The sequence below is a fragment of the Anser anser genome (assembly GCF_964211835.1).
Source record: "Anser anser genome assembly, chromosome: 1".
NCBI classification, from domain to species: domain Eukaryota; kingdom Metazoa; phylum Chordata; class Aves; order Anseriformes; family Anatidae; genus Anser; species Anser anser.
Genome location: NC_139720.1, coordinates 199,920,570 through 199,928,321, shown reverse-complemented (window position 1 = coordinate 199,928,321; position 7,752 = coordinate 199,920,570).

The following is a 7,752-nucleotide window of genomic DNA, read 5'->3' as shown; positions in this document are numbered from 1 at the left end:
ACTGTTTCATAATGTGTCTTTAGTTTGTGGTGCATTTGAAACAGTTTAAAACGTCCTTCACAGTAGTGAACTACAACTGCAGAGAGATTCTAGTAAAACAGCTAATATAAATAGTGTAAGAAAATTCATTTCTGGGTTCATGCCCAGTTTTTTGACAGCTATATTCATCAAGTAAAGGTTGAAAGGTAGGAAACAGCTTTAAGAAATAATGAGAATCTAGAAATAAGATATTAATCTTATCACAGTTTAGTTAGAGGAGACAGGGTGTAAGCTAGGATTTGAAATTGGAGATGCAGAAATTAATGGCAGAGAGTGATATGGGTTGTAAATCACATGCATTTATGTGCCATCAGTCTTGTCATACAGGTGGATTGTACCATGACTGACAATTGAGAAAGTATTAATTTGTAAGGATCAAGATGTTGGAGTTAATAGAATTTGATCATCAGACTCACCAAAGGTATGGAACTGAAATATTTAAATGACATAAGAGTGAGGCATAATCAGACAAAAAATGAGTTTGAGGAAACCTAGCAACCCTATGTTTTTCCTCTTCTCTTCCGATGTAAATGCTTATTTTTCTCATGAATGTCCTTGGCCCATTCCTTAGACAATCTCATCTACTTTCTGGACAATATTTTTGTCTTTAGCATTTATTTATTTATTTATTTATTTATTTTTAACATTACTACTTCTGTTACATTTTGATTTCCCTGGGTGCAACACAGAGAAGCTCCTCTAGATGTGATTGCTTTTATCCTGTACATGAAAGTGGATTTGGGACAGAGGATGAAGTGCTCTAAAGGATTAGCTGACGGCAGAGGTTTACAAGATCTTTTCCTCCCTGTCTCTTATTCCTGCAATGGGAGCAGTGATTCACAGGAACTGGGTGTGATCCCTAGCAGGGAACTGGCAGAAGACTGTAGGTAATTATTCTGCCATGGGCCTTCAGAAGAAGATGTACCACAATGTTACCTAGCCCCTTATGTTTTTCTGCCTTTCTATATGTCTTCCATAATCATATTCTAGTCAATATTATGGTCAGCACCTGGGGAGCCTTTGATTGCTCTATGTATATTAAAACCTTGTTGCTTCTTTCTCCATATCAATTTTATGAAATGCTTTCTGAAAAGAGGAAGCAGCATAAAAGTAACAGAAAGAGAGCATTTGTTGAAAGTAAAAGCTTGTAAGAGGAAATGTGCACCCTGCATATGCCATCTCCAAATCCTTTCTTGAAAAGAGATTTTGAAATGAACATTTAAAAGCTTCATTTTGAAAAGATCCTGTCTGTAGTGGACCAGAAAACTTACATGTATATGGCTTTTTGCTACATGTTGTAACACATTGTGCCATGCTGAACAGGCATTTGTATTGATATAGGGGCATGGTCTCACTCTTGTGAATGCAGAAAGCTAGAAGAAAAATCATATTGATGGTCCCATTCACACATTCGTGTTTCCTCACCTTCCCACTGCTCCTTGGCAAAATGAAGCTTTAACAAATACTTAGCAGTTATACTCTTACTGTGTCATCAGCAAAATAGCTCAGGTCGTTGAAGAAGTAACTAGACAAGGAACAAGGAAGCATAGGCTCAAATCCTTCATCTGGCCCTGATGAGTTTTTTCCGTGTGGTTCTATCTCTTTATTTGACAAGTAAAGCTATCACATGCTACAGAGTTGTGGCAGGAATAACAACACGGAATATATCAATAAATAAAATACATGGAAGTCTTAGCCAGATTAGGCCCTCAATGATCAAGAAAGATAAAAGCTGAAGAAAATGTAAGTAATAAGCAAGCTTATCTTTGATATATTCTTTTCTGTCTGGACAAAACTCCAGAAGTTTTAGGTATTCAGAGGCCGCAGTTCAGAAGAACCTAGGAGCACTAAAAGGTGGCAGAGTCACTGCTTCTCTTGCTGTTGGTGTAGGACAAGACACAGTGATAAAATAAAGTTTTTAACATCAAGTTTGAAAGTAACAGCAGTTCACACAATTAAGCTGGTGACTCAGCGAATTACATCTTTTAAAATTTCCCCAGCTTTGACACATCATGGGGTGACTTTATGTCCTACTGTTTTTACATCCTTGTTGATATCTTGAATTAGCCAAGCATCTGTTACCCCAATGAAATCAGATATCTGTTTTAATATGGTTGTTTTCAACACTGCAGCGTGTTCTGATTATTCTTTGTATTAAAAAAGAAAGCATGCACTTCTATTCCTTTTTTCTTTCTTACAAAAGGATATTATTTGTTCCATTTGCTACTCCTTTTCTAGCAGTTCAATTAGATTTACCTACCAATAGCTTCTATCAAAGCTTCTCCTTATCTGATTTGGTATCCTTTATATGAAAAATTATTATATTCAGAAAAGAAGTATTCTGAAATATATACCCATTAAAGGACTTTCATTAGCTCTTTCTGCACATTCCTGGGTAGCAATGGCAAGGATTTTTTTTATTTTTTTTTATTTTTTCACAAAACATGACATTTTCTGACCATACAGCCTTAATTTATCCATGAAATGTGGTCTTTTTAATGTTATTCTGTGACAGGATGACTTCTTTTCCGGGTTCAGCATGGCTTAACGTTCTTAATTTTGCATGTGTGTTTCAAATAAGGGAGCAAAATGCTGTTCTGAGATTTATGGGGATAAATTTGGAGCAATTCTAGGCAAATAAGTGACGTAGCTCCAAATTTACTTTCTGTGGCCTAAGGGTACTTTCTGGACATGCACAAACTTTTATATATTTACAACAGTCAAGGGAAGAATGCTGCATTTCTAATGCATTAATGATATTAATGAAGTTGGTAGACGTTGATATATGCTGATGAAGTGTTTTGTACTTCGCATTAGTCCCGTGTAGGGTAACTCACAACTTCAAGGAAATAAAATCAGTATATTTTCTTGGAACTTAGTAGATAGAAACCTTCCTTAAACTTATATATGACCCTACAGCTGTAAGTAGTTTTCAATAAGCTCTGCGGTATAGGTCACAATCAATACTCTTGGGTTATCTGTTATGACTCTTGTGTCTCTTTGCCAGATGGTAATATAGATTATTTCTGCAGGTTACATGTGATGTATACTCATGATCTCCCTATAGGTGAGATCAGAATTCGACCTTTAAACTCTATGCCAGAAGCCAGTTAATGAAGTGAATCTATTCCACATACCTCTTGCCTAATTGCAACTCGTAACATGTTATCACAGAAGATTTATCAAAGTCCAAAATGTAAATCAGATAATGGAGCCGTTTATGAGGTAACTGGGCCTTTTCTGTAAAACGCTGTAAGTATCACTGAGGAGGTAATATGCAAAAGATTTCCCTAATATAGACATGTGTGCCAGCTGTTAGATTCAGCAGCGATATTGGCATTCAATGTTGCTATTTAACCACTCCAATTCAGCCACTTTCTCCTAAAACATGTTTCAAATGTGCCATCTCAAAGTAATAGGGAATTATCTGGATTTGGAGAGAATACTTTAAAAGCTAGAGCTTCTGATATACTGAGGCAGGGCCTCTGACTGTTACAGAGATGCTACATCTCTAGTCATTTTGTAGGTCACAAGTAAAGAATTTTGAGAAAAGCTGCACCCAGCAGTCAGCAGTGATGTTAATTGATGCATATCACAGAAATCAGATAAAGTTTTTTTGTCATCTAGCCTCACAAGTTAGGAATATACTTGTTTTCTATTGGGAGTTATTGCCATTCACATAATAAACTCTAGAGACCTCAATCTGAAGAACTGGAAAGGGGGATTTGCTCAAACTAAAGCTTACTCATGCAATGTATTTGCTTATTTCTAATGCAAAATTTGAAAGTGTTTTTCAAATGCTTATAATTTAAGGGATGTTGTTTCTTATTTCAGAATACACACAACAAGTTTATAGGGAGTTTGTTTGTGCCATTCATGATTATATCTCTTGCCTGAATTTTCCTTACAGACTTGTGGGAGCACATCTGCTCTTCTTCCTGGTTACTGTTCACTGAGTTTAGTGGCCCTTTTTTGCCTGACTTCAAATCCGCTTCCTTCAAATGTTCTGCTTCCTTCAAATGCTTCCTTCAAATGTTCTATTCTGTTAAAAATACATAATATATGCTTCTCTATATAATCTAAAAAGTAAATTCAGCGTATGCAGTTCCATCCTTTGGTCACTTTGCGGTTTAGATCACAACTCACAGCAACTGGATCTCAACATAAATTGAAGTTGGAGCCAAACAAACAAACAAACAAAAAAATAAAAAATATTTAAGTATCATTATCAGCTGGTTAAATCACAAGACACATCACCTAATTAACTTGAAACCCTAGTTAACAAAGTCCGGTATTTAATACAAATTTTAGTACAAATTACCTCCAACAGTATTATACTTCAAGTATATGCAGTACTTCCTCATAGGAAGGGGAAGAGAAAGCAAACACTAGATAGACATTAGTCACTTTGCTCAGCCCATATACTGCAGTCATAAGTGTGAGAATCTGCACAGAATGGGAGAAGTGTCATTGTTCACAGCCACCCTTTGCCCTTTACTCATTAAATGGGAGAAAGATTATCTGCAGAACTGGAACTGAGAACTACTTGAGATCACACTGTATATGTGGCTATTTTTCAAGTGAGTATTGTTAAACATTTACCAATAAACCAAAATATTTACCACAAAATGTGTTCTGACAGATACCATTTAAAAGCTTTGCTTTTTCTCATACTACAACAGCACAAGTTGCTCATCATTTTTATTTTACAAAATGTAATAAGCTAAAACTGATGCAATATAAAAGTTCAAGTTGAAGAAAGTCATAACCTTTGATCCAGATCTAGCCATAAATACTCTCATTAAAGGACTGGAGACTGTGAAAAAACTGATGCTGTAGGCTATATTGAGAAAAAAAAGACAACATGCAAGATCTCCATCATCTACTGCTATCCTTGCCCCGGGAGCATGTTTTCTCAAACAACTACAAAATACCAAAAATACTTTTTAGCAATGGGGTACTACCTAGAAACAAACTGGATGAAAAACAGCAAGCCTGGTACAAATCAGGACTCAGCTCTGGTTGTGAATATGAAACAAAACATTGCATACATCTCGGAAAGTGATATACCACGTCTGCAATTTACAGCATTGAAGGAGAGACTCCAAATTGTAGAAAACAAGAATCCAGATAATCTCAAAGGATAGAGGTAGATTATAGGCAGGGCAGACTTTCTTGGCCCTTTGATTCTCTATGAGTGTATTTTGTTGATGTGATGTTGCACTTTTGTTGCAAAGTCTTAGAGAAAAGCCCACATTCATCTCCAGCTGTTGGGTAATAGGAAGGGTTGTTGAGAGATGCTGATTGATCTGAACTGTGGAATAAGTTCATTTGTGATCTATTTCATGTGGGTCTAAGTCACAGTGAAGATATGGTAGACATGTCCTTAAGGATCCAAGCAGGTGCACAGGATTCAGGACTCTAGCAAGGCTGGACAGCACATACCAAAATCCATACTGCTGCATACAATTGCTCCTTGAGTTCCTTATGCTTTAATTTTACCACTGAGTGTTGTGCAGATGTATTCATTCCTTCTCACATCTTTCCAATGTTGTCTTTATTCACTTTTACTGTCTAATCCATTCACCAGTCACATGAATTGATCACTCAGGTGACAGGACCCTTCAGTTTCTAGAAAGAGGAAAAAATACAATTGAGCAGACATGACATGCATATGATTACACACACATGCACATGCCTGCAGGGTCTTACTTCCTGCATGTACATTTGTATGGAAAAATGGTATTCCACATTAACTTCTTACACACAGGTGGGAGGTTCCTGCCCTGCTTCCCTTGGGACAGGGTTATGGTCTGAGCAGCTCCGCCAATATAGGGCAATTGTGGGCCATTTGGATGCTACTTGAGTTGACCATGGTACCATGTTCACTGCTACTTGCAGAAGTCTGTTTTCTAATGTGAAGGGAGAAAATAATAAAGGAGAATATGGAGTGGGAGCAGCCATGTCCTATACCAGAAGAATATATTTTACTTTTTTGCTATTCATGGGAAAAGAATAGTTGGGACATTTATCCACATAACTGGATGCCTTGGCCCAGTGATTTCTACCAGTCCAAAGAGAAAATTGTGGCATAAATTACTTTTCTTCTGTTCTAAAGGCACATTTAAAACTCAACCTGGCAAAATTACCCCTGTTGATTCAACGTGTCCTTAACTGATGTCCCAAAGACATAAGATAGGAATAATGGTGCATTGTGTTTAAGACTGTAAGATAAGTTTCAGTAAAACCAGACATAGCTTCTTTATGGTTCTGGACAAATACCTCATCTCTGCCGTCTGTACACTGAGGGTAAAATTGCTGTAACTCATGTCAAAATCCTTACAAGGATAATTCATAAAGTCTCAAGATGCACTGACATATCGCCAGAGGGACTATATTGATAGATAAAAGCCACTACACTGTCAACAAATGTCTTACTGGTACATACAAAAAATGATGAGCTTTTCTTACTCCGTTGGGTGTCCTGAAAAACAGGGCATTCACTCATATCAGTAAATACCCCATCTCAGTCAGTTATTTTAATTGTAAACTGAATTTTCTAAGTGCAAAATTTGTAGCCTGGAATGTTCATACCTGCATTAAATAAAGAGATGGATTTGCTTTACCAATTGGAATAAGTAGATGTTTTCCTTGTTTAGCAAGTTGTGAACTGCTACATTTATTATTGGAGGGAACCAGACCAGGAAATAGTTATGACAGTTTGTGAGCTACACGTTATTACTTATGAGCAATTCCAAACACGTCCCATGAACCAGTCCTCCATGAGGTCTGAAATTGAAGTAGCTGTTTCATCTTTTGAAATCCAACAAAGTGTTTTGTATTGTTCAAGATAATGGCTAGGAATATGTGCAACAAAAAGATATCATTTTCAACATCGGTAGTGACGTCGTTTTTCTTTCTTTTCTATTTGAAACAAAGCTGTCAGCCAAGAAAGCAACCCTCTAATCTCTCAGAAAAGATATCACATTGCATCACAATGTCTAGCAAAAGAGTTGCCAAAATATTTTATAAAAATGAACTGGCAGGTTTAGCATGTTCAAACAATCCTTTATTGAAAAATCTCTCATTAAAGCAAACTACTAATGAAAGGTCAGCAAAACCATTCATTGGTTTGAATTAACTAAACCATATAATAAATTCCTATAATGTACACAGGAAATATTGTCAAAAAATGGTATGCTTTTTGTGTTTGGGTGACTTGTTAAACGGCTGAATAATATACCTCTAGATGTTGGAAGTTTTATCTTTCACCTGTAAGAGGATTAGGGCCAGCCATAAATTCTGTTTGGGAGCAGGTGTTGCCCTGGATGGCCTCTTTAAATCCTCTTGAGTGTCATTTCCTACTTCTGTGTTTCTGGAAACAATTTATACAAAGCTGACCAACCTGACTACTGGTAGGCCTGAGTACATAGCAGACCAACTTCACCACGGTATTCTATCTTGCTGTGCATACATTTACTGCTACTGCTATGAGCTTACCACAGCTGGACACTCAGAGTTTGACATACTGGATCAAGCTTGTGGTCCTTCAGCACTGGCTTGTTGGGTCTGAGCAGAATCCTCTTGTAGTCTTTAGAAACATGGTCACAGACTTCGACTCTCTGCTCGATCACTTTTTGCAAATTATGTTGAAACTTCCTACCCCTAGCTACTCCCTGCAAAAAGCTGTACCTTTCCTAGACAACACAAATG